General features: G+C 48.8%; 1 protein-coding gene across 10 annotated transcripts in view; it reads left to right on the top strand.

The window, feature by feature from the left end:
* Window positions 1-1,612: 1,612 nt before the first annotated feature.
* The window catches only part of ARNTL (aryl hydrocarbon receptor nuclear translocator like), a 106,569-nt gene continuing 88,011 nt past the window's right edge, over window positions 1,613-20,170 (top strand). For 8 of the 10 annotated variants that reach the window (XM_040989092.1, XM_040989087.1, XM_040989083.1 and 5 more), the window contains exon 1: window positions 1,613-1,757. The gene's annotated coding sequence lies outside the window, so the exon portion shown is untranslated. The remainder of the gene's footprint in view (window positions 1,758-20,170) is intronic. The other 2 variants (XM_040989078.1, XM_040989082.1) reach the window with 2 other exon arrangements.

Raw genomic sequence — 20,170 nt, 5'->3', positions numbered from 1 at the left:
AGTTGTGAGGATTAAGATGGCAAATTCAAGGAAAGCATTCAGCACAATGCCTGGCACGTAGTAGGTGCTACCAACACAGATTCTTTCCAGCATTCCTTTTGGCTAACCCGAACACATTTATCAGCATCTTTAGTTTATGGTTACCTAACTAGTTACTTAGTCCAACTAATCATACTAGCTAGCCCTTTTATACTAAAAACCTTGTTGGTTTTTCTCTTGTCTACAGGACTTTGCTAAAGTTCCCTTTCCATACTGTGGTCTTACAAAGCCAACAGCCATCAACCCCACCCACATGTAGGATCAGGAAAAGCACTAAGCTGCCAATGAAGTTGGTTGACCTTGAAGACAGTCTACATTTAATCTGCAAGGACTTGGACGAACGCCCTGTGCCTAGCCTTGAGCTGGGGATGGGTAATGGATTGACAAAGGCTAAGAAGCAATGGCTGTGTTCCAGGAACTTCCAAGGCCGGCGATCCAGAATCAGAGGGAACTCATCCAGGACAAAGAATTGGGTGAAGTGATTGAGTTTCAGGTGTTCAGACACTGACGGTGCACTGGCAGAGGGAGCCCCCTACCTGCCACTAGGTGTTAAAGGGGCGCCGGGACTGTTCCAAAGTTTTACATCAGCAAAGATCAGAGGCTCTTTGTGTCCTAAGCCCTCTCTGCTCTGCGGCTGCGATGCGGGAGTCTGCCCTCAGCACCCAAGCCGCCTGCTCTCATTGCGCCTATGTGTCCCGTTACTGTTTGTTTCGCCCTGCCCTGAGCTCTTCGCAGTAGAGGCCGTGGCTGATGGAACCGCGTCTGCCACGCAGCCAGTGGTCCCAAGCCAGTTGTCGGGAGCAAATGCATGAAAACGCCCCGCGCTTCGGTTCTGCTTGTTGAACACACGAGAATGACAGCCCAAGTGGGATGCTTGGAGGTCAGGACGGAAAGAAGAGAAAGTGAGAACACTCGCAGTCCTTGCGGGGTAGAAAAGCCTTCCAGAAACACGAAAATTGCCCCTCTCCTATAGACTTTGGCAAAGCAGGGTTTTTACAACGGGAGGGTCTGGCGCTCTGCGTTCCTGCCTGGCTTCCTAGATGGAGATGGAGAGGGCGGCGAGCGACGCCGTGCCGCTTTCCAGCCAGGCGGTCCAGGGGAAGAAGCGGGGCATAGGCAGGAAGAGACTAAGCAGCCCCGGGACGTCCCGGGAGCTGAGCGCCCGCACCGCCGCGGTCGCCGCCGAGAGCCAGACCTGAGGGCAAGAGAGCGGCGTCCCGGCAGACGCGCGCATTGGGCCCGTCCTCGGGGCGTGCGCTCCTCCGCGCCAAGCGATTGGCGGCGGGCAGGCAGCAGGTAAATCGGCCCCCGCCGGCCCGCCATTGGTCAGCGGCCACTCCGGCAGCCACACAACTGGCCGGCCGGCGGCCGAGCCGTGCGCCGATTGGTCGGCGGCGGCCGCCCCGGGGCCGGGGCTCCCTGCGGGCCGTCGGATTGGCTGGCGGGGAGAGGCAGGTATCCGGGCTCCGCGGCTCCTCCATTGGTGGGCGGGGAAGGGGGGTTGGGCACAGCGATTGGTGGGCGGGGGGCCGGGCCTGGGCCGGCGGGGAGCGGATTGGTCGGAAAGTAGGTTAGTGGTGCGACATTTAGGGAAGGCAGAAAGTAGGTCAGGGACGGAGGTGCCTGTTTACCCGCGCCGGACTCGCCGCCGCTGCCGCCGCCACCGCCGCCGCCGCCGCAGGAGCTGAGTGCGGGCGCCCGCGCTCCCGCGAGCCTCGGTGAGTGCCGGCCGCTGCGGCCAGCCGCGCGGGCCCCGGGCAGCCGTCGGGGCCGCGGCCGTTAGCGCCCGGGGCGGGCGCGGTGCCCCCGACACCGCCCCGGGGCGCAGCCCGGCCGCGGGGAACCCTGCCCGACGTGCCCGCTGCCGGCCTTAAAGGGCCCGTGCCCGCTCCCTGCCCCCACCCGGGCCAAGGGGAGGCTGCGCCTCTTAAAGGCGCCGCGCTCCTCCGCCCCCATCCTCCTTGCTGGCCGGGGCCAGGGTGGGCAGGGGTGCCGGAGGCGTCCCTCGAGGAACCGGGAAAGTGTCCGCTGCGGGATGGGGCGAGAGTCCCGCACCCACCCACCGCTTCGCGGGCATGGCTACCTGGCGGGGGAGGGGGCAGCCAGCAGCCCCTTCGAGGGACTGCCCTGCCCTTTGGGAGCACCGGCTGGGTTGATGACAAGTTCCTAGATAGGGCCCTGGGAGCAGCGGGGACGCCCCCCACCCCCGAGGGGACCATCCTGGTCAGCTGCTCCCAAGGGCGTTAGGCGAACGGTGCCGCTTCTATCCTTCCTCCCCGTTTCCACTTCCCTTTCGGAAGCTCGGGAGGCTGGGTGGGGGTGGGGAGGGCGTCTCCGCTGGACTTGGGGAGTCGGAGCCTGCCCGCCCCTTCAGCCGGGTCTCCGGCCGGAGCCGTCTCTGTTGTACCCAGGAATCCTCGGCCTGGCGTGGATCTGATCGCAGCTTGTGAACTTTCCTTGGGCCTGTGGCATTCGTTTCCTGGGGGGCCCGGGAGGATGCGCCCATGGGTTTGCAGGTGTCGCCCGGCCCTTTCGGTGTCTCTCGGTGCCCCGGCGCCCCGTTGGCGTGGGCCTGCCTGCCGAAGCAAGGCCGGGGAGCCCCTTGGAGGGGAGGCTGCAGCGAGCGGGTTCAGGCTCCGGGCTTGACAGGTGTCAGGGAAGTGAAAGGTACCTGCTTGCACCTGCCAGGGTTGACCTCCCAGAGAGCTCGGATTTGCTAGGAGGAGAGAATTCAGGGGTACAGATCACCGGGAGCCGGTGGGTGTCTCGAGCGCTGGACGGTGCGCAGTTGCCCCGCCGAGAGCCGGCGCAGGGAGGAGGGGCGTGCAAAGGCGCATGGGGGTCTGTGGCGAAGATGTGCGGCGGCAGCGGGGCACCACGGCCACCCCACCTCGCCCCTGCGCTGTCCCGGGTCATCTCTCTTGATGCTTTGGCACTTTGGCGTTTCTTGTTCTCCGCTGCCTCCTCTTACATAGCACTGTTCCTCAGCAAGGAATTAGTAGTCGAGTTTTCTCATCCACCTTCCAGAAATCAGCTTTGGTATTTACGAAGCAGCCTTTCTGGCCGCTTACCCCTGTTTCTAAGATCTTCGTTTTTTCAGAAAAATCCCTGAGAGCTTCTTGTGGGTGCGTTGCATTTCCTACAGGCTTGCTTGTCATCTGTCCTGCTGACACTTGCTGCTGTTCCCTTCCTCCTCCCCTTAATCTATTTTTACGTGACAAGTATTATTTTAATTCTAATGGTTCCATTGATATCAGAATCTGTCAATTTGGGTTGGTGGAGTTTTTAATTAATGTACCCTGTTGAATCATGAGCTTAAAATAATGAGTGCTGCTCCTGAAAACAGTGTTGAATAATCTGCTCTCTGTGCTGCGTGCAAGAGTTGAAAAAGAGAAACCTCTGTTGTTACATTTGATTTTCATGCCAGTGAAATTCCAAAGTGTGTTTTTGAAAAATATGAAATGTAGCATTTCCCTCTAGGCTTTGTTCTTGTCCCAGTTTACCAACAACTCTGTGAAACAGTTTGTTGAATCCTTGTAGTAGGCTTGGTTGCTTCCTGGACAGGATTTAAATCTGTCTGTATTGGCTCAAGCTGGTGATCTAGGGCCATTTTGGGTTTTGCCTTGGAGATATAGTCAAAGAATAATAACATTGATTTGAAAGAATAGTTAAACTTGTACCTTAATCCCCGTCCCTCAACCCTGGGCATTTAAAAGACAAGAGAAAAGAACAGGCGTGGCAGGAGAGCCCTGTCGTGGGTTTGGGGAGCTGGACAATCCTGGCTCCAGCCCAGGCTTGCATGCTCATGGCTGTGCCACCCAGGGCTAGTGGCTAAGCCTTTCTGGGTCCTGTCTGCCTCCCCTGGAAAATCAGACAGTTGGACCAGGCGACCCCACGCATTCCTTCTGCTCCCAAGTTTGTTAGTCGCCAACTATTTAGTACGTCTGAATTCAGGTTGGTATTTACCTCCCAGGACCTCCAGCGTGTCTGAGCCAAAGCCCTATTTTCACAGGAAAGTTAAGCAGATCAACAGATGGTGTTTGAAAGGATCCATTTCACATGATCTATCAAATGATGACTACTCATGCATTTATCTGCTATTTGCAGAAGAGGTTTGCACGCTGGAGGGCATGGAAAAGAAGTGGCTGTGTTTTCAGATTGATCCCCCTTCCCACCAGTGCTCTCTGTGGAATCTGTTTACTGAAAGATGGGCAAGCCCTGGTAGAAAGACACAGGCTACCTGGGTGAGACCCAAGGCTATGTAAAAACGAGCTATTTAATGTTTCTCTGACATAAGGGTTGCCGTCCATCTATGAACTTTTATTTGTGATTCCATTCTCACCTCTCAGGGTGGTAGGAGAAAGCCCATGTGTAAGAAGCTCTTTCTGCCCCTTGTGTTATGATTACCGAAGATGATTGGCATCGCATTATCTAATATAGGCATTGGCAGGGGAGTGAAACTTCCTGTCGAGACCTGAAGTTTCAGCAGGGAGCTTGGAGATGCAGGCACAGTGGCAGGCCTGTCTGTCCCCATTGGGATTTTTTCACCAGATATAGAGACTTGCTCAGGATGGTCACCCTGTTTTTTCCTCGCTCTTGTTGAGGCAGACACACCCTCTGGGGCTCCCGCCGCCTCCCTTCCTCTGTGGCATCTCTTTCTTTCCCCGCAATCTCCTCCCCTCCTCTCAGTTTAGAAAAAGAAGTGGATCTCCTCCCACTCACGTGCCCATTTCCTCCTCTTGGGCTCTCACTGTGGGCAAGAACCAGGACCTTGGTGGCTACGCAACCTCGGACAGGTGCTTGCCACCTCTGAGCTGTAGGGGCAGTGCCTGCCTCCCGGGGTCTGGGTGCGGATTCAGTTGCAGGTATATAATGGAGAGTAACAGGAAGCTGCTGGTCCTCCAAGTCCACTTGCCACTGCCCCCTCCCTCCTTCTGTCAGGGTCCTGTTGTCAGAATATCCTTGAGCTGTTTGTCACCAGCCTCCCACCATCCCTGAGGATGCGCCGGATGGTGGAGGAAGAACCCCACACCAGGCCATCTCCACGTATCTGCAGCAGACTCTCCCCAGTCTGTGTGTCTCCTTCTCTCCTGCCAGCCTCTCAGCTGAAGCCGTGTGCCTCCTCTCCTCCTGCATCTCCTTACCTCTTGCCCTCCAACTTCTGTCCCTCTGGCACCCTTCTTTAGATTACTCTAAGTTTTCTCCAAAGCCTCAAGTGCTGAACTTCAGGATGCCATCCGTAGTCCCAAATGTGCATTCTTGGGCCCTCTGGCAGCATTTACCTCACCCAGCTTTTCCCCTTCAAGTCCACCCTCTCTCATGCTGCCTTCACGATTCTCCTGCAGCTCTTGAAGGGAGATGTCCGTCCTGGCCCCTTGCTGGCTGGCACACACCTTTCTCTTACCTGGGGGTGTTTAGTCCCAGGCTGTCCTGTCCCACCTACTCTGGTTGCCAGCAGGTCAGGGCCCATAGCCAGTTTTGTGGCCTTGGAGTTTCAGGGTTGGAAACTTACTGCATGTTCTCTTGTGTTGAGCCCTTCTTGTCACCCTGGAGCCTGGAGCCCTGCATTGCCCCCAGTTGTCCTGGGGTGGAGAGCACAGATTCTAGAGCCAGAGTTGGCACCCTAACTGCTGAGTGTCAACTGTGGCCTATGGTCCAGTTGCCTTTGCTCCTTGCATCTTGAAAAGTAAGGACACGGTAGTCCCTCCCTCACAGAGTTATGCTGTGGCTTAAAAGAGTGAAAACATTGAAAAGAGAAATTGAAATCTGCTTACAGCACATAGCGGCTACTCATCGTGGTGTCACTGTGCCTTGTTGCCTTGCCCGGGCTCCTGGGCCTTGTGTGTGGGACTCTCCATGCTAGAATGTTCATCTGCCAGGGCTTGTCCTGAGTCCTGGACTATCTAGGACTACTGAAATCCTGTCCGTTCCCTGCACCTGCACTTGGCTGATCCTGTCTCCTCATTGTCACCGACCCCTCCCACTCCCCATCGTCATATGTCCAAATCCTTCTTTGCTTTTAAGAGCTAGCTCAGGTGCCTGCTCCTTGAGGAAATACTATTTCATGTTTATTCTCCCCACACCTGGCGGCCGTGTCCCTGGGCCTTGGTCCAGTTCTGATTCTCTCTCTCCTGCTGTGTTCTCCTTGAGGGCATAGCACCTACTCAGGCCAAGCGCTTTGGGAGGAGTTCATCTTGGCTTTTCCCAAATGCTAGGCACAGGGAGCAGTGGGATGTCCTTGTTCAGTGCCCATGTCAGTCAGGGGATTGAGAAGGAGAGAGAGAGAGAGAGAGGACGGACATCTAGGAAATGAGCAGCTGAAGGGAAGAGAGGTGGTGCTGTTGGGAGGGAGGGTGGAGGAGGGAGAGGAGGGATGCAGTAGGAGTGTGTGTGGCCTGTGGCAGTGAGCACGGAAGCAGGGTTTGAGCTGGGCCTTAAACCTCGGGAGAGGCGAGCTTTGATAAGCTTCAGAAATCTTTGCTTCAGAGGAACGTTGAGTGCTGGCGTAGAAGAGAGCATGACTTTCGCTTGAGGACATGCTGTCCTTTTGAACAGTCTAAACTCCATGTGTACCCTGCCTGGTTCAAGGAGGAAATGGATGGCCTGCCTAACTTCATATTCTGGTTAATGTCATAACCACTGGGTTTTGTGGATACTTGGACACAGCGAAACACTTACATGTGTTCGTAACTCCAACAGCTGTTTGAAATGTGTGACCCGGGCAGGCTGGCTAGCTTCTTCCTGTTGGGTGAACTTCATCTGCAGAATGGGCCCAATAATTCTGGTGACAATTTCTGCTAATACATATTGTTTTCCCTGTGTCAGAAAATAGAAAAATTAGTTACCACAGGCTTATTAACTGTAACTACCCCAGGAGGTAGGTTTTCTTAGTATCCTTGTTTTACAAGTGTGCCAGTTTTGTAAACTGCCTGAGGTCACAGAGCTGCCCTGGGGTGTGGCAAGATTTGTGCCCTGGGGCCTCCAAAGGCCACGGCTGTGCCAGACAGCAGGTGCCTGCTGACTGGAAGCCTTGTGGGACATCTTGACTGTCCTGGGCGCTGCACTGGGGTTGGGAACTGGTCTTACTGGTGATAGATGGGTACGGACTGCTGCCCTCTGCCATGTATGCGATGTGGTACCACCCCTGTGGATTCCCTGTTAGTAGCTACAGGGACTTGGGAGCTGCTTGACACAAACTGTCATGCATGTCTGTCTCTCTTGCCCTTCTGTGGCTTTACCCTGAGACCAGCCCCATGTGACTCCCAGAAGGAGTTGCTCCCATGGAAGCTGGCTGCAGAGAAGGCCTTAGCAAGGCCTCTCCCAGTGGTCCTCCATTCCCCTGCTCCTCACTTGCAAATACTGGAAGTACACCCCAAGCCTCTGTATGTGTGTGCATGCGTGTATGGATATCTTTAATGCCAGTTATTCCACAAACCCATTTGGATAGTAAGAGAAACATTGTTTTATGTCAAGAACCTGTTACATAAAAATGTGTTATATAATGTTCAAATATATACTGCACAGTGAAATTAGATGCCACTTTTTTTTTTTTGCTCTAAGAATGAAAAGATAATAAATTCTGGCTATAATGCATGCATTTAATTTGATTTGGAGAATGTAGAGAGCCACATTCTACCCTCAGAGCCCTCCTGTGGTCCCCGTGGTCCTCCTTGTGGGGAATCTGTCATAGTAGGCAGGTCTGCCACAGAAACCTTGGGTTCCTCTGAGACGTGCCTTGGGATCTGTCCGCTTATCCTTCTGTCGTGGCCTCACTGTGGAAAGAAGCTCTTTGGCCCCGTGCTTGGACCACGAAGGTCACCTTAGAGTCACCAACTTTCCACGCTGCTCTGTACTTGTTTTGGTTCTTCCCACTCAGTGTGGCCAGCCCTGTCTGCGGAGAGTAGCCCTGCCGGTGGTGGCCTGCCGGTGACACCCCTCTGGCCCAGTCTCCAGGCTTCTCCAGAGTCTACCCTACTCTTTGTTTCTAGTCCTGCCTCTGCCCTCCCCACCAGGCCTGCCCACAACTTGCATTCCCAGACACAGCCCCACGCCTCAAGTTCAATTCTGCTTGTCACCCTCACGCCCCGCCCCTGGCCATGTTTTCTCTCTGGCTGTCCTTGGCTCAGGTTATGTCCTTGACCCAAGATTCCTCTTCCTTGTGTCTGTGCCTTAAATGCCATTTCTTTGTGACATCTCCTCAGATGACATTTTCCCCTCTTCGCCTTTTCTCTTGTGCTCTTTACAAAGAAAACAAAACAAAAATAGAACAAACTTCTGATTGCTAACCATTCATTCAGAAGCAGTGATAGTTCAAAATCAGTCAGTCACTGTCTCTTATGGGTCCAGGGCTGCACTGCTCTGTCCTCCCAGGCAGGGAGCTAGATCAGAAGTAGAAAAGCCAGAACACAAGCTGGCATCCATTTGGGTTGCCAGCACCACCCTTACCCGCTAGCCTCAGTGCTGGCCCCGCAGTCCTCTCATTTCTTAGTTGTTTCTTAGTTATGTTGTCCTCACTACTCACCCCTGCCAGTTCTACTCACTTAGTCATGAAGCAGAGTCGGTGGGTTACCCACCTTGTGCAAAGCACCCTTCTAGGTACGGTGGTTGTGGCAGCACACAGAGGAAAAAGAGGCAGACAGCCAGTCAGCACAGTTGTTAACTCTTGATTCTGCCAGTGCTAGGAAAAAACTCAGAGTAAAGCAGTAGTGATGATGAATGTGACAAGATGGCACTCTAATTGCGTGGTCAGCGAAGACCTCTCAGAGGAGGTGACATTTGAGATCAGCTCTGGAGCAATTTGGGGGAAGAATCCTAGGACTAAGGGACAGCAGGTGCCAAGGTCCTGAGGTTGGAAGTGGCTTGATGTTCTTGAGAAAAGTAAAGGTGTTTGTAACTGAATTTTGAGTCCCTGTGTACACAGTTTCTTCCTTTTACCCTCCCTATAACCCTGAGCTCTGTGTTGACAAGGCCTTGTAAATACTTGTATATAAAATCAGAGTGTTTACTTGGTGTATTATAAAAATAGTAGCTTACTGTGTGCTGATCAAAGGTTCTTAAAACATGACACATTGTTTATGTGCATTGTCGTACATAAACAAATTATGAATTTGAAGCTTTTTCTCCTAAGTGCATTCCTAGTATGTGTCACCAACTAATGTTTTAATTGTGTTCAGTACAGAGCTATGGCCCTCGGAATTTTGTTGTGCATGCAGTAGCATCTTAAAAACAGGTTTTGCCCAAAAGTTTATTTGCAAGGGTGTCTATAGGAACGTGGATAACATTCTTTCTATATAAAAAATGAGCTAAAGAGCAAGTCTACTAAAGCCAATTAGTGGCATTAATTAGGCCTCATGTTGCTAGTGTTGCTCCCCAACCCCCCCGCACATGTATACTGTGGCACAGGCCACTTGGTGGTTAGCATGAGTGCGATCTGTGTGCCTCAACCACTTTTCTTTTCCCTGCTCATCAGTAAGTGCCTTATAGCCAGTTTCTTACCTTTAAGGCACTAAGATTTGGTTTCAGTTGTTGTAGATGAGACAGCCGTGCAGAAAGTGGGGTAGTCCCTGGCGTGGCTAGGGGGAGAGTCCCCTGTTATGATTTTAGCCCAGGCCCTGATTCACTAAGGAACCTTTGAGTGAAGTCGACTTGGTTGAACTTTGACTCCACAGGCCCTTCTGGACCATAAAGTCTCACATCTTCTCACCATAACTGGAAAATACACTTCATTGTTCAAACCTGCCCTCACATGGCCTCTCATTTGTTCTTGAAAAAGTCTGTGACACGCAGATAATGAGGAAGTTCCTGTGTATAGTGCTCAACAGTTGTGCTTTCAGTACCAACCCTGATTGTGATCTGCTATCTTTCTTGATGAGTTGAAAGAAATTTTGTCCTAGAACTTTTGGTCCAGATAAGGTTCTCTGTTCTTGGCCAACTTATCTTCCGTACAATTATGAAAATCAGTTTTTTATTTTTCTTTTTAACTCTTAAGGATAAAAATGGCGACTGTGGTTTGTTTGCTTATGAAATATACTTCTAAGTGTCCTTAGGGAATGGAATGAGTTTGCAGGAGAGAGCAGAGCTGAAAGAGTGTGGGATCAAAAACAACTTTAAATGTTAAATGCAAAGCTATTTTCAGTATCCTGCTGGAGGAAAAAAAAATTTTTTTTTCAAGGCTTTAGAAGACAGAAGAAGTTTCTGCTAGAAACAGAAAGCAGCCCAAGGTTTTGCAGTAGTGAAAACTCCCTGATCCTGTAGCCAGCTGCCCAGCTCCGAGCTTTGTTGTGGGTATCGTGAGCCACCTTTGCCATTGAGAAGCTTGCTACTTAAATGACGTTAGTGGCTGGCAGTTGAACCAGCTTAGATGCCGAGAGCTCTGCTGCACACCTCCCTAGTGGATGCTACAGCACGAGATTCCTTGCTGAACTGCCTCTAGGTGGGCACTAGTGGATGGGATGTTCCTTTCCCTCCCTTTCAGTTGAAGACACATCAAGGGGCTGGTGTGAGAAGTTGTAGCGTTGTGGGGTGGCGTTATTCCAAGCTTTTCTCCATAATTACTGATAAGTGGGCAGGGATGTATTCTCTGCCGTATTCCAATAGTGTCTGTCCAGAGTAGCCCCTCCATCCACAACTGTTTGCTTTTCTAGAGAGTGAATTCAGTTTTGGGAGAAACAAACTCCCTTCACTTGCTGGCAGTAGAGGCCTGTGGACTTGGCCTTGTAATTTGGATTCTTCCTTAACATTTCCTTTTGGCAGACGTGTTTTTCTTGTGTTACTGGTTGTTAGATACTGGTGCCTTTAATGATGATGATGATGAGTTAACTGGCCATGGCTGCCCCTGCCCTGCTGATGTTCATCTTTTTGTTATCTTTAATTGGCTCCAAAGTACAGCAAATTAATGACTAACCCACATCAGCTAAAAGGAAACTTATTGCCCAAACTTATTTATTTGGGCATAGGTAGTACACATTTATTTATTCAGTAAACAAATTTGTGAAGGGCTGTATGCTAGACATTGTACCAGTCCTTGATGAGCAGAAACAAGTGTAACCAACTATGCTAGATCTGGAAGAACATAAACATAAGGGTACTTCAAAAAGTTGACTGGAAAATACTAGAATTAAAAGACAATTTTGTGCAATAAGGCTTTGGAACCCATGCATATTCATTGATGTGACCAAGGACCTGCAGCTCCATCTACATAGAGAAGATAATCCAGCTTTAAACGGTGCCAATGTGAAATGCCTTGCTGGGAGCAGTGGGATCTAGATGATAAGTGGTATAGGAATTGAGAGAGCAGGGAAATCATTGTATTATAGATAAGCAGGTCAGGTTTCATCCAGACCTTCAAGGATGGGTAGGATTGAGGTTCACGGGCAAGGAAAGCATGGGTACCTCCTACAACTGGATGGGTGGGAACCAATAATTACATTTTTCATTTGTAATATTTATTTGAAAGGTGGGAAGAGAGATCTTCCATCTGCCGGTTCACTCTCCAGATATCAGCAAATGAGCAGAACTGATTGGGGCTGAAGCCAGGAGCCTGGCGCTCCATCAGGGTCTGCCATGTAGATGGCAGGGCCCCAAGGTGTTGGGTCATCCTCCCCTGCTTTCCTAGGCATATTAACAGGAAACTAGATCAGTAATGGAACAGATGAGGCTTGAGCTGGTGCCTTTGTGCTACAGTGCTGGTCCAGCAAATCATAGTTAAAAACAGAGATAGGCATGACAGATTGCCTTCAGGAATACAGACGTACCTGGAATGGTGAGTTTTTCAGTATGGGGAGAATTTATATTTGGAAGATTGTTCAAGGCCCAGCTCGAAGCCTTTCATTTCAGAGGGTAATAATGGCATATGTATATTTAAATACAAAGACCTGCATTTTCTAGGGAGAGCACCTGCCTTCTGGCCATCAGATAATCGTGTGTGTGTGTGTGTGTGTGTGTGTGTGTGTGTGTGTGTGTCTATCTATCTCCATCTAAAATACCTTTAATGTTTCACATGTATTATTTAATTCTTATAAACTCCCTATTACTGTGTCTATTTTAGAAATGAAGAAACTGAGGCAGAATATGATCCTGGAATCATATGGCCAATGAATGGGTAGATTGAGACAAAATAAACAGACAAAACAACCAGCCAGGAAGGCAGATTGGACATTTTGGGAGTTTTTGAATTGTGAGCTGGAAGCTGGGAATGCTGTCTTTAGCCCATCTCTCCATTTTATAGTTGAGGAAACTCTGAAGGGTTAAATGGCAAGGGAAAGTTTACTAAGTAAAGGAAAGCCAAGTAGTAGAGAACTCCTGAAATTCCTTGGTGATGATTATGGTTTTAGGGATGTGAAGTAGTTTCTCCCAAAAGAATTAATGCAGTAAGTGTTCAGATGGTTTGAATCAAAGAGGGACTATGAATGCAGCAGAGACGTGATGGGAAACCACGAGATGATTCGAAGCAGAGAGTGAGAGGAAGTCCAAAGTGGAAATTAATTGTCAATTATGCTAATGGATGTAGCCATCGGTCACCTTTAGATTTCCAGAAAGTGTAAGTGCATTTTGAGTGTTTGAATCTGCACTGTACTCTGAGATAATAATAATGCCATTATGGAAGCTGAATGCTTAAAAAGCAAATACCTGTGTTTTCTAGGAAGACTACCTGCATTCCAGGAGTCAGATAACCTGCATTCTAGGCTGTTGCACTGCTTAGTCACAATACAATCTAAGCCAATTCCTTATCTGTGGGACAGGTGTAATGATTTTTGTCCAGCCCCTTTACTGTGCGAGTCTGATGCTTGAGTGAGATGTGCAGAGAACAAGGCTTTTGAAGCTGTGAGTGACCTTGCTCCCAGGCTGTGGGGGACAGCAGCACAGCTTTAATAGTGATAGCAGCCTGGCCTTTACAGGAATAGCCTGGAAGGGTCAGGAGGAACTTAGTTCCTTTACCTCCAGGTCAGGATTAGAGATGTGGAGCTGTCCACCAGATGGGTGCTGACAGGCACCAGTTTGCTGCGTAAAGCTGTGTTTTAAAGATGACGTGTTTTGCCCCTGGAGATGGGAAGTCTGGAGTCTGCGCATGGGTGGGAGGGCTAAGCACAGATTTTCATGTGAATATTTTCCTCCTGTATGGGAATATGGTGATGGGCAGCTGTGAACCAGAAAAACAGGTGTCAAACGTCCAGCCAGCTGGCCATTCTGGTGTTTTTGGATGGTTCACCTATCCTGAGGCATTAGGCAGAAATCCAGCAGAGCCTTGATTAGCCTAGGGGATTAATGGGTGAGCTAGCATGCTGTCCAGGTTACAAAGCCTGCAGCAGAGCCCAGATTGGAGAGCTGCCAAATCTTTATTTCTGTCAACATTACATACGTATTTGTTGTTATCATTAACAGCAGTTCCCAATCTTTCACTGTTGACCGTATGCAAAGAGCTGTGCTTAGTACATTCTTGCTTTCTTTTGCTGAATCCCCATGGTCTCCTTGTGTGGTGGTCAGCCTCAATCCCATCTTTCAGTTAGGGAGCCTGGGACTCAGATCATATACTGTAAGTGGAAAAGCCTTGGTTCAAACCTGGTTCTGTTTCACTCCAGAGCGTGTGCTTGAAACTGCTGCAGTCTCCCTCCTGCATTTCCTGCACCCCACATGCCTCCATGTGACTGGTTTTGACAGCTCAGTATGTCTTTAGAATGCATTTCTGGTTGAGTGATGTGTGTCCATGGAGTGGCCTCTGCTTGTTGCAGTTCTTTCGCCCTCACAACCCGTAACTGACAATCTTGCCAGCTGCTCTGTCACTAGTGAGCAAATAGATAACTGTGATGAATGCAGAAGAAAGACTAACTCTTGTGAGCTAATGCATGTGGGGAGATTTTAAAGTCAGCAGAAGAGATTGTTCCAGGTCAGATTTTCAGAGTGACTGAGTAGCTTATATGCTCAAAGTTTGCATGATAATGCTTGACAGGGTCTCCTGGCCAAAAGCCTTTCCAAGGCCCCAAGATTCTGATGAGCATACTACTGAAATGTCATTGTGTGATGTGTGAAGTGGGTTCTATGTATGTGATTTCTTCTTTAGACTTCACCACCCTATGAGACAGGTATTAGGACATCCCCTTTTTGTAGGTGGGGAAACAGCCCAGAAAATTAAGCAAATCTTCAAGGTTCTGATGGCAGAGCTAAGTGGTAAATGTTGCTTTTCTGACTTTTTGCCCAAGTTTCCTCATTGTTCTTCCCATTGATGGTGTTCATACAGGTTCTGATTCACTGTCTTTGCAAGTTCATAGGAATTGTTGAAGTCAAACACTCTATTTTCTACCTTGTTACTAAGTCAGAGTACATGCTAAATACTGTAATTGTAGAGTATTAAATCAAGTTATGTTGAGTTTAATTGATCTGCATTGACTTTGGTACAGAACACACATGTACATGGATTCCAGAAAGTTCATGGAAAATGCATGATGCACAAGATAGCTTGGGGTTTCTGCATAAATAACCCCCTATCTGGTGACCAGTGATGCTGGAGGTAGCACATTCCAGTCCTACCAAGAAGTTAGTAAGCCATTATCTTTATACGATGAAGTTAATGTTTAATTCTATTTTTCAGAAGCTTTGAGTATGCTTGTATCTTTTGTGGTATAATGTTGGTCACACAGCCCTTTCAGCTTTATAAATCCCAAGATTTTAGTAGGTAATAAACCATGAAGTGTATTTAATTTCTTTTAAAAAGTTGACCATTGAGTTCTTTGCCAAGAACACAAGCTCCTATTACAATACCGTTTCCATGGAGACACCAGTCTTGACTCCCATCGTTTCTACTCTCGGTCCCTTTTCTGGGAATAGAACAAACTGCTGACAGAGGAGGACCGATTGTGGTTGTCACCTAGGGCTGTTGACTGTAGGAGGCTCATTTTCTCTTCCGGATTCTCTGCTTTTTTTCCTGTAACCCAAACAAGAATTGCATTTGAGATCCTGGGGTTTTCAGTTTTAAAAAGTTTTCTGTGAAATTAAATTGAGTAGAACACTTTCTCACATGGTTTTTGAACATAGGCTTTACTGCTTTTAATTGGTAGCCCAGACTTTGCTAGAAGGGTGTAAAACTGGTCTCGTTCAAGCTTCTTGTATTACCTGGGATTCAGGGCAACAACCTGCTCTGATAATATGTCCAGCAGGCACAGCAGTTGCAACAAGGTACAAGTGGCTTGCTTGATCTGTCCTTTGCCAGTCCAGAAGGGATGCTGGTTCATATCTGGCATCTCCAACCTGTGGCTTCCCCTAGATGACTGAAGGGAAATACTTCAGTTTGCCATCTCCTTGGGGAAGCAGAGGGAGATGTACTCTCAGTCAGCTTAAGACCTGGAAGAGGCGCATTCTGTTTTACCAGTAGCCAACACTTAGTTGTGTGGTTACCTACAGCTGCACAGGTGACTGGGGAATATCTTTAATTGGGAAGCCACAAATTCTGCAAAAATCTGATTTAAGGGGTAGAAGAAAGAACGAATATTGGCAGAAGTAAATAGTCTGCTCCAGTGTGGTGGCAAATAGGAGATGTACAAGTGGAGTTTGAAACAGAGCCAGCACAGCCAGGAAGATGCCTGAGTCAAGAATCAGGATGAGGCTGACCCATAGAAACCAGGACCTGCACAGCCATCAGGAAATCGGGACAGCTCACTGCTCAGGTCCCAAGAAGTCAGTGAGCACTCAGGTGCTGTGGGGAGTGTGCATAACCCCAATGCCAAGGAGCTGTCCTTAAGAGGAAATTCACCAGTGTGAGTTGCACAGTAGAAAGAGCCCTAGACCAGGAATTGGAAGACCCAGGTTTTAGTCCAGCCCTATCACTTCATAACCTGGGGCAAAAATACTCAAACAATTGTTGGTTTCATCATCTAGAAAATGCGAATTGCAGTGGTGGCCTTCTCTGCCTCCCAGGCTTAGTGTGCGGCTAATGGATGGGGAAATATTCTGCAAACTACAGCTCCATGGAAACGGGCTCCGTGGCTCTGCTATTCAGCCTGCGTTCCCAGCTCCCAGCCCAGTGCCTGGCTGAGGTATATTGGTTGAATGAAACAGTACAAGAGGCAGAAGAAAAAAAAAAGCATGGTATCAGGGAGACTTTCATCCCAGGCAGAAATGTTCTGCTGTATAGTGGTGAAGATCTCGGGTCGACAGGTAAACCCAGGCATCCAGTGAGAATGGGGGCGGTTGGCAGGGCAGCAGCTCCTGCCTGGGAAGCACAGAATGCTTAATAGGTTCTTGGTGTGGTCATTTGCCTCCTCCTTTGTGATGCAACAAAGCAGGAGGTAGAGTCTGTGGATGGGAACTAATCATTTTGAAATGAATGGGATCCCAGGAAGATTGACAGATAAAGCCTTCCTAACACCATCAAAACATGATTTCTTCATAATCATGAGATGACATTGTAAGATTTTATTTATTTATTTATTTGGAGAGAAGTGTGGTTTGTTTAAGGAAATGTTTATTGGAAAAAAAAGTGTTATGTAGGTAGGAGGATGTAAAAACAAGCTTGATTCTTCTATCACATGGGCCGTTTCTATTTTAACTGTAGATGTTTCCCCCTGTTTGTGGTGGGGGAAATGGGAGGAATGGAATAATCAGTTTGCTGTGGTTTTTTTAAACTTCATGCAGAATTTCTATTATTCATTTGTTATTTTTAAGATTTACTTTCTTTTTATTGGAAAGCAAGATATGCAAAGAAAAGGAGAGACAGAGAGGAAAATCTTCCATCAGATGATTTATTCCAAGTGGCCACAATAGCCAAAGCTGAGCCAATATGAAGCCAGGAGCCAGGAACTTCCTGTGGGTCTCCCACGCAAGTGCAGGGTCCCAAGGCTTTGGGCCGTCCTCGACTGCTCTCCCAGGCCACAACTGGGTAGCTGGATGGGAAGCGGGGCTGTCACAATTAGAACCAGCACCCATATGGGATCCTGGTACATGCAAAGTGAGGATTTTAGCCACTAGGATACCACGCTGGGCCCCAGTTTGTTATTTATTATTATTATTTAATTATTTGAAAGGAAGAGTTAGAGAGGGAGAGACAGACCTCACTCCCAAATGGCTGTAACAGCAAAGGTGGGCAGGTTCTAAGCCAGGAACCTCTTCTGGGTCTTCCACATGGGTGCAGGAGCCCAAGGACTTGGATCATCTGCTGCTGCTTTCCCAGGCACAGTAGTGAGGAGCTGAAGTGGAAATGGAGGAGCCAGAACGGGTGTTGTTATGCCACAACAGTGATCCCTCATTTTGCTATTTAATCTTTAAAGGTGAATGTGTTTTCTCGGAACTCTTTTGAAGTAGTCCACTTTCTTGGTGTGCTTTTAGATCATCTTTACTAGAAAGAAAGCAGGAATTGAAATCATATGCCCTGTGTGCTCTCAAGTCTTCAATCTTCCTCATCAGAGGGGGAATACCCCCAGATACTAGCAGTGGTTTTCCGTTGTTACATTAGAGGTGATTTTTACTCTCAGCTCCTTCTCTGTGGCTTCCTATTTTTTAGTCATGAGTGGGTATATTTCTGTAATCATTAAGAGGCAATCAGAAATTAGTCCCACAAATCAATATTCTTGAGCCAAATCAGAAATTGATCATTGTGGTGGCTTGGCTTGGGCTGTTAACCTCTCCACTGTCTCAGCCATATCTAGATTCTTTCCTAAGGCATTAAAGATTTTGTTATCTCAAGGATGCTTTTCTTCTGGAAACCAACAAGCTGTGGGTTACAATAGATTAGGAAAGATGGCTCCGTGCTCCCTTCTGGACCTGGACTAGCCTTGATTACTTACGGAGTGACTTTTGTAGCTTTCCTGTTCGACTTTCCCTTTTCCTTTGTACCTTTATCATGTGCACCCCAGGGCTGCTGCCTCTGTCCTGGGGTTGGATGCCTCTGCCCTTGGCTCTCTCAGGCCCCTTCCATTTCTGATGTTCTCTTTCCTATTTATGACTTCGCAGAGTTGGCTGAAGCTTCTACTCCCACATTGTTGCAGGCTGAAGAGTACCCTGTGGGCTGAAGAGTACCCTGTGGGCCTTCCTTTCCTGCCTCTCTTCTGTCACTGCTCCATGAGTGGCCAGAGTGGTGCTGCTGGGCCTGGGTGAAGAGGAGAGAGAGGTCAGACCTGCACAGAGCTGGCTGCAGAGCTTTGGAGAAAGCGCCTGGAAAGCGACCTCTCCAAGGGGAGGTTGGATGTTGCTCTTGAAGATGAGCTTGTAGTGCTTGAGCCTGTGTGTTCCTCTACTGAGATGGGTGATAAGGCAGGCAGCCTGTGTTCCAGACACTAGCTGGGGGTGCAGTGCTGAGCCAGGCGGACCTGACCTTGACACTCACGGAACTTTTCTGAACTTTTCTAGTGGGAGAGAGAGGTGATTAACAGGGAAGTCCATGGGAAAGAAACTACGGACTTAATGGCCCCTGAGATGGTGACAAAGTATCTGTGTAGTGGAGCAAGAGGTTCTGAACTGAGCTGGAAGCCTAGGTGTCTTGAATCAAGACCTAGGCCTTCTGCATCCTTTGGACCTTCTGATGTGGAAGAATGGATGCAGTGCTCTTGGGAAGGCTTAGCTGCTTCCATTTGGTTGGCCTGATGTGGATCAGGGCCTTGAGATGGAATATCAGCACTGAGGGCATGAGCTTAGGGCCGGCTTTTGTGGTCACTCCACTACCTGTGTCTGGACCGCCTCAGTGCATCGCTGTCTTTTCTGCAGAGTAATAAGCTGATTCACACATGAACATGCAGGCATGTAGGCTGTGGCTTGGAATAAAGACGAACTTGTGGTTTTGCTCCTAGTATTTTCAAGTGTTGATGAGCTCTAAGTTCTCCGTGTCCCTCTAGTAGCTCACCTTTTGGTATCTTCAGTGAACTTTTATCAGAGTGCCTGGGTTTGGTTCCCAGCTCTGGCTCCCACATCCAGCTTCCTGCCAATGCAAGTGCTAAGAGGAAGTAGGTGATGGGATCCTTGCCATCTTGTGGGATACCTAGATTGAGTTCCTGGCCAGCCCAGCTCTGGTTACTCTGGGCATGTTGAGGGTCTGGGAGTGAGACAGCTTATCTCTGCCTCTGTATCTCTTCCTCTCCTACCTATCTGCTTCTCAAATATAACTCTCTTTACACAACACTTCAGAAGATTTATGGAAGATTAGAAGATTTATGGTTAGAAGATTAAAAAGTTTACGGAATTAGAAGATAAGTTTACTTTGGGATGGGGGCTGTGGCATTGTGAGTTGAGCCTCTGCCTGCAGTGCTGGTATTCCATATGGATACCAGTTCAAGCCCTTGCCACACCAACTCTGATCCAGCTTCTTGCTAATGTACATAAGGAAGCAGCAGAGAAGGGTCCAAGTACTTGGGCTCCTGCACCTATGTGGGAGACCTGAAATAAACTCCTGGCTACAGACCAGCACAATTCCAGCTGTTGTAGCCATTTAAGGAGTGAAACAGCAGATACAAGATCTCTCTCTCTCTCTCTCTCTCTCTCTCTCTCTCCTCTATCTGTAACTCTGCTTTTCAAATAAAAATAAATCTCAAAAGATGAAGACACAAAAGAAGAAAAGTCTACTTTGGCACAGAAATTCTCATAATCATAATGTATGTTTCCACGGCTTCTTCAGGACGCCTGTTTATATATTTTTCCTGACCTGTATGAAGGACTCAGGGCTGAGGGTGACGCTCAGAGGGCCCAGATGTTAATCCTGGAGTTGGCATTCATTCTTTGGGAGACTATGCCGAATAGCCCCTGGCTGAAATTGGTCAAGTTTTCTTTGCCCCTTGATTTCATGGTTTGTAAGCAGTTTTCAAGATTACTTTGGGATTCACCATGCTCCGTCTTGGGTTCTGCCATAAAGTTACAGATATGGTACCTGAGCCCTTGGGGTCCCGTGTCACCCTGTGCTCCATCTTTCCTGTGCAGATGGTGTCAGGAGCTTAGGCTGTGGATGCTGCTTGGCCCAAGGGTGCCATAACTGCTGTGTGTTTCCACAGTCATTGTGGCTTGGGCATGGCTTCTGGATGCTGCAGCCTGCTCAAGATCAAGTCATTTGTTCCGGAGTAAGGGGTCTTATTCAAACAAAAACACTTTGATTTGCACATTACCCTCTGATCATTTGAGCAGCCCCTTTTGATTGCTTAGCATGGCCAACAGGCCCAGGTCT

Source organism: Ochotona curzoniae, unplaced genomic scaffold (assembly GCF_017591425.1).
Source record: "Ochotona curzoniae isolate NIBS_2020 unplaced genomic scaffold, NIBS_Ocur_1.0 contig_517, whole genome shotgun sequence".
NCBI classification, from domain to species: domain Eukaryota; kingdom Metazoa; phylum Chordata; class Mammalia; order Lagomorpha; family Ochotonidae; genus Ochotona; species Ochotona curzoniae.
The sequence above is the reverse complement of the archived record's forward strand: the minus strand, read 5'-3'. Positions and strand labels throughout refer to the sequence as shown.